The sequence below is a fragment of the Lineus longissimus genome, chromosome 9 (assembly GCF_910592395.1).
Source record: "Lineus longissimus chromosome 9, tnLinLong1.2, whole genome shotgun sequence".
NCBI classification, from domain to species: domain Eukaryota; kingdom Metazoa; phylum Nemertea; class Pilidiophora; order Heteronemertea; family Lineidae; genus Lineus; species Lineus longissimus.
Genome location: NC_088316.1, coordinates 7,150,463 through 7,157,976, shown reverse-complemented (window position 1 = coordinate 7,157,976; position 7,514 = coordinate 7,150,463).

Sequence of the window (7,514 nt, the reverse complement as noted above, 5' to 3'; positions counted from 1 at the left end):
GAATGATTATACCGGGTAATGATTAAAATCAGTTACTAAAAAACAATTAAAAATGTATTTCTATCCTAAAAGTACAAATGATCACAGTACAATTAGAAGTAATTTTCAATTGTTTTCTAGTAACTATGATTTTAGTCTTTCTTCATTGGGACAGTCTGGTATTCCAGCTGCACTTGAATGCAAATTATTATGAATGCTGCCCTTTCCTCTCTGTTGATGCATTGCTAGCTCTTCCCTCACATCCAATCAATGTTGAGGTGCAAGTAGTACATGGCATGCATGGCGGTGTCTGTTTCAACTGAACTGGCACTACTAGGGGCCTGGGCATATAGGACTACCAGAGAAGTACCTGTCCATCGTATGTGTCCCTATTGACAGCGAAAAAGGAAGACTCGGCACATGCGAGGTGGAATTTTCTAGTCCTCGAGTCCTACCCTAACTGGCGAGAACGTCCCCAGGATACCTAATTAACCGTAAATACCCAACATATAGAAGCACAATACATACGCGACCACCACGCCACCACGCGAACAGGCGGAGCGATCATAATGACGATATCAAAATAGCGGTCGATTCATTGGATCATGGTTTCTTGGAACAATTATAGATGGCGTTGGCTGCTATCCTAGCTTCTCTGATGCCCGTTCTTGGGATTATTGGAATAAAGGCGTACGCCAACTACGGAAATACGTACTGAATTACCGTTGAGTAACTAGACCTACTCCAACTGACGACTGACCTGCAAAAACCATACGAGTACGAGTGGGTTATATAGTCTCCCTTTAAAGGGGTGGCCGTTCGTAACAGTAAGGGCATTAGGTCTTATTTGATTCATCACTGAATGTATCCCTGTTACAGGCGTGACTAGGTTAGGACAAACTGTGAGAGGTGAGAGACTCACTGGCTACTTTGTGTAACTTTATGTTGCCTACCAAGATGCTGCCTATAGTGCCCCTTTAATGGACATGTCTCGAATCTTATGCATTCTTTAGGGAAGGTGAATCACTAGGCTTCGCAAGCCAACAAGCTTGGGAATTCTTCTTCTTATCTTCAATATTGTGATCATTATTATACATTGTATATTATTATTATCGACGCGCCCGCCTGACCTTTGTTCAATGGACACCAAAGCCTAAGTTGCATTCTGTCATCTGTAGCTGTGACTAATGACACATCTACAAAATAAGTCAGTTTGATGAGAAAGTAAAGGTATCAAACCAAAACAGGTGCCCTCTGTAATGGAACTCTTGTAAAATAATGGTGTGATAAGATCTCTCATCACAAACGGTTGGACACGGATGTATAGCGGCTTAATAATAGCCCTGCTTTTTGCGAATGTCATTAACAAGTAATAAATACTCGTAAATCCCGTCAGGCAACAACGCAGTATACCAACATGCCATCTATAATTGGTAGGTGTAACCACAACTCTCAAGTGTCTGTGGTCTGATGGTCTGTTTTGATATCGTCATCATGATCGCTCCGCCTGTTCGTGTGGTGGTCGCGTGGTGCCCTTGGTGGCGTGGTGCAAATACCGCCTGCCCTTATAACATGGAGGTTTACCTCCGAGCTTATAATAACTCGAGCACATGGCATAGCCACGGCGAAGATGGAATTGGCCACTATAAGTTTATCAGACTGATACCATGTCCCATTTCCCCGTCGTTTCTCAATACATTGTTGTCGCCATGTTGATGCAGGCGATGGTGAGCAGTGACGTTGAATCCAGTCCAGTCCAGTCCAGTCCAGTGTTTGTTGATCCAGGGTTTTCGAATACCCGTGTGCATGTGTGCAGCCTGTCTTTTCAAACAAGGCAGGTTTTTCAAATATCCCGCCCTCATAAAGTCCAAGCAGGCATATTCCATCTCATCTCAACCAGTCGTGCCACCTGTCCGACTCAGATTTTAAGCGTACTTATGCTGTAGGTAGGCTTCCATGTGAAACTCAAAAAGCCCAAATATTTCTCGCCAACTCCTACTACGAAGGGAGTTATGGCCCCTTGTTGCCAATGGCAACGAAAGTGCCACGCCCACCTTGAAAAACACAAAAATCGTTATTACTCCGCAACTAGAAACGCTACAACATCCCAAATTGGTGTCCTGGAGTATTTTTTCATGCAGATTCTAAATCTGCAAACAGAATTTTTCTGTCATTAATATTTTCGGAATTATCTGTCAGTAACCCTTTATTTTAGGCCCTTTTTAAGACCCTTTGAAGTCAATGAGGGTCAAAATATTTTTTTTTCATTTTTGGGGTGTAGATGTATTTTTGCATAGACTTAATCACATCAAAAAATAGGCTAGGTGTTTTTCTTTATTTCTGAGATATTACGTCATTTGTAGAGTCTTGTATATCGTAGTGCATATACATGTACTAATCACCTACATATACATACCGGTATGTATAAGTTCGATTACACATTCTGCCTGACAGAGAATATAAAGAGCGAGCCACAGAAACCTCAACCTGTACTCCAGATGCTAACAATTCAAGTTAGAAGCCCTAATTTACAGGTGTCTACAGTATTTCTAGATGTGAAATGCATGGAAAATAACTAGGCATAAGAGGTTTGCATTTTGCCTGTTCAGTTCAGATTCCTCTCGACGAACTCATTAAAACACTGACCAATCTTTGAAAGTGTTTCATCACTCAGTCTGTACCACAGTTTAGCCGCTGTGGTTGGGGTTGGATCAGGAACAACACAAAGTATATTCACAACTGGAACGTCAACTTCATACAAGGCACGTGGCCAATACATAATACTATTGGAACCTTTCCGTTTATGCATGAAATTAACTCTTACATCACAGTATTCATCTGACCTAGCCAAAATGCACCCAACAAACCACTTGTCATCAAACACAGATGCAACATATTGCCCTGGTGTCAAATCATTCGGATCTGGATTGCTACTGCGTTCAGTACTTGACCCAACTTTCACACGGGTGCTAAGACTAGAACTATCCAGAGATAATCGTGACGTCTTTAATTCGTAGTGTGACACAGGGACAAATCTGTGATGGCTCCTAGTGCCGGCCACAGTTTTAGCTGATGTCATCCTTGTCTCCAGCAACAGTCCATGTGCTGCAATATCCTTCTTTGAAACATACAACATTTTTGTCCCTGCTATGTTTTCATCAGCCCATATAAAAAGGGTCAATGGATCAAGGAGAGCATGGCCACATCCTTGATCCGTTGACCCTTTTTAAGTGGGCTGATGAAAACATAGCAGGGATAAAAATGTTGTATGTTTCAAAGAAGGATATTGCAGCACATGGACTGTTGCTGGAGACAAGGATGACATCAGCTAAAACTGTGGCCGGCACTAGGAGCCATCACAGATTTGTCCCTGTGTCACACTACGAATTAAAGATGTCACGATTATCTCTGGATAGTTCTAGTCTTAGCACCCGTGTGAAAGTTGGGTCAAGTACTGAACGCAGTAGCAATCCAGATCCGAATGATTTGACACCAGGGCAATATGTTGCATCTGTGTTTGATGACAAGTGGTTTGTTGGGTGCATTTTGGCTAGGTCAGATGAATACTGTGATGTAAGAGTTAATTTCATGCATAAACGGAAAGGTTCCAATAGTATTATGTATTGGCCACGTGCCTTGTATGAAGTTGACGTTCCAGTTGTGAATATACTTTGTGTTGTTCCTGATCCAACCCCAACCACAGCGGCTAAACTGTGGTACAGACTGAGTGATGAAACACTTTCAAAGATTGGTCAGTGTTTTAATGAGTTCGTCGAGAGGAATCTGAACTGAACAGGCAAAATGCAAACCTCTTATGCCTAGTTATTTTCCATGCATTTCACATCTAGAAATACTGTAGACACCTGTAAATTAGGGCTTCTAACTTGAATTGTTAGCATCTGGAGTACAGGTTGAGGTTTCTGTGGCTCGCTCTTTATATTCTCTGTCAGGCAGAATGTGTAATCGAACTTATACATACCGGTATGTATATGTAGGTGATTAGTACATGTATATGCACTACGATATACAAGACTCTACAAATGACGTAATATCTCAGAAATAAAGAAAAACACCTAGCCTATTTTTTGATGTGATTAAGTCTATGCAAAAATACATCTACACCCCAAAAATGAAAAAAAAATATTTTGACCCTCATTGACTTCAAAGGGTCTTAAAAAGGGCCTAAAATAAAGGGTTACTGACAGATAATTCCGAAAATATTAATGACAGAAAAATTCTGTTTGCAGATTTAGAATCTGCATGAAAAAATACTCCAGGACACCAATTTGGGATGTTGTAGCGTTTCTAGTTGCGGAGTAATAACGATTTTTGTGTTTTTCAAGGTGGGCGTGGCACTTTCGTTGCCATTGGCAACAAGGGGCCATAACTCCCTTCGTAGTAGGAGTTGGCGAGAAATATTTGGGCTTTTTGAGTTTCACATGGAAGCCTACCTACAGCATAAGTACGCTTAAAATCTGAGTCGGACAGGTGGCACGACTGGTTGAGATGAGATGGAATATGCCAGCACTGACTGTTCATTTGTTCTTGACTTGTAACCCTTGGTACTTGATGTAGCTAGCTATGTACGAATTTACAAGACACTTCGATTTTGAACTTAGACCAGGTTGCTTTTCGGGGTGTTTGTTTTTGCGTTTTTGAGAGGATTGAGGGTTAGGCCGATTGTTTCTTCAAAATTCGGCATAATCATAAACATCATCATGCTTCAAAGTCAGTGAAAACGAAGCATTTGCCTGTTTTGATTGTTCCTAGACAAAGTAAAGTGAAGTGTCTCGACAATACCTGGGAGTACATGTACTGGCATTAGCATTAGTGCCATAGTGGCAGTGACCAGTGTTGAATGTACAAACCATTCTACAATGCATTGTAGGCCTAGCCTACCTACCTGTCCATGTACTTAGTAGGCTCCTCCTATGGCTATGGAAGTGTCTGGTATATCATGTAAGGTAGGTTGCTTAGTTTTGACCCATCTATACAAAGTGTTAACCCAGGCCATGGTGCGTTCCAATTTAAGCGGTTAGGGCTAGGCATGTCATTTTCGCCTCCTGAGTGCTGTCCGCAATATCGAACAAAGGCCTATGTTTTTCTTGTAATAGCGCCTATAATATATATACACAGTGCAAAAGGCTATAGCTATTGTGCTGTGTGATGGGGAGCAAATCGGCCCCGTTGGCGTTATGATCGGAATCGGATTGGCGATAGACGCCAGACTTCATTCTATTCACCAGCTTGCGTCGCATTGGTATTGTTGCATAGAATTCCAGTTAATTACTATTTATTTCATCAAAGACTTCGTTGAATTTAATAGTGAAACAACCAAATATTGCTTTGTTTTGTTCTGACGCAGGAAGTGTTTCTTGCTACGTCATGCACCCTATTTTAATGCCGCATTTAGACAGCTTGGATTTAAATGGATGTTTTAAATACTTTCGTTGAAAAGGGCCAACTCTTTTACACATCATCTGTCATAAATCATAGAAAAATCTATTAATTTTGAGTGTCGCTAGTGACATTGCAGTGTGCAACAAGGGTGGCAGAAGAAATAGATAACTGTGCAAAAGGGGTTGCAAATTTACTAGAATTTGCACTAGGCGTACACATTCTGAAATGCCCCAGACACTTAAGGCAGGCCTTAGGCTGGAACGCACATGGGTTTACACGTTGTATAGAGTGACCCCCCCCCCCCCCGGGCTCCTTATACATGCCTTCTAAATAGATACAGGTTTTTAGCTCTCTTACAAAATTTTAAAAAGTAACACCTTTTGGTGCAATTTGTATCATTTCAGACGAAGTGTTCAGGTGTAGTGGTACTGGTAGCATGGGTGACTCTGTGCATACGTAACCCATGATTATCACTGATCTCTTTGTCCTCGCGTATCCAAATCGGTTAAAGACTTTGGGCGTCATCTTCGTGGTGTGCATGGAATTTATGGCAATGGAAGCAAAAGACCAATCATATGTGCCCAAGAAGCTTGCTGCAAAACCTTCACCTTGATAAACTCGTATCTAGGTCATTTGCGAAAAAAGCACCCTTGTATTGATGATGAACTAGAAAATGAAGTAGACGAGGATGGTGGTCATGACTTCGAGGGAAATGATAATCCTTTACATGATGATGACGTACCTGTGCTGGCTATAGGTGATGACATGAGTGATGCTGGGGGATATGACAAATACTTGGATGATATTAGTGTTGAGGACCTTTCAAAAATTACAGCCTCGTTCATTGTCAATCTCAGAAGCTCATCATCAGTCACAGAATCTATAGTGAAGTCTGTTATTAACGGAACAATGACAATTTATAGCACAGCGTTGTCAAGTCTACAGAAAGACGTGGTTCGGTTGTGTGACTTACACAATATTCCCAAGGATGATGATTCTCTCCGGGCATTGATGCTTAAATTTGAAAGGTTTTCCAATCCATTTACTGGCCTTGAAACTTCAGCACAGCAATCTAGATTTATGAAAAATAACATGTCATCAGGCGAACCAATTGCAAAATCACTAGGTGTTCGTTTTGATCAATCTATGAACAAGATAACTGGACAGTATTCTCAAAAGTTAGTCACAGAAACATTTCAATATGTTCCTATCATTGAAGTTCTAAAGCTGATTCTGAACAACCCTGATGTAAGGAACTTTGTTGCCAATGAAAAGTGCATGGAGAAGGTAATTGTCAGTTACAGGGATGGACACCAATACTCCAATCATAAACTTTTCAAAATGTTTCCCAATGCCCTAAGATTTCAATTATACTGCGATGATGTAGAAGTTGCTAATCCAATTGGAAGCAAGGCAAAAGTCCACAAGCTTGGACTCTTCTACTATACTATCGACAACCTGCCTCCCAAAGTTAATTCTGTGATAAGTAGTATTCATCTATTAGCTGTTTGCCATGCTATTGATTTGAAATCGCGGACATTCACTCCAATCCTACGCCCTTTTATTGAGGAAATGAAACAGCTAGAATCTGAGCAGGGAGTGGAGATTGATCTTGAAGGCGGTAAAGTTCTATGTCACGCAGCATTGACATCTGTTTCTGTGGACACACTTGCTGCGCATGAAATGTTTGGATTTCTTAGTCCGTCGGCGGACAAGTTATGTCGTCTCTGTGATGCAAGTCGTGAAGATATTCAAACAAAGTTCTTTGAAAATGATTTTGACATGTGAACACCCCTGTCACATGATGAGAATGTGGAGAGAGCCAAGCAAATGCGCAATGGAGATTCTAACACAGAAGTTAAGCGCGACTGTGTCTTAAATACTATAGAAAACTTTCATGTGGTAGAGAACTTCAACCTTGATATCATGCATGATCTGCTTGAAGGAGTGTGTCCGTTTGAGGTAAAGTTGATTCTCAATCAACTCATCATAATTGAACACAAACTTTCGGTTGAGCAATTCAATCAGCGACTAAAGACATTTTCATATGGGTTCTCGGACAGGAAAAACAAACCGTCAGCAATAGCAATTTCTTGTCTGAAGAATACAGGGGACCATGGTGTTGGTCAAAAGGC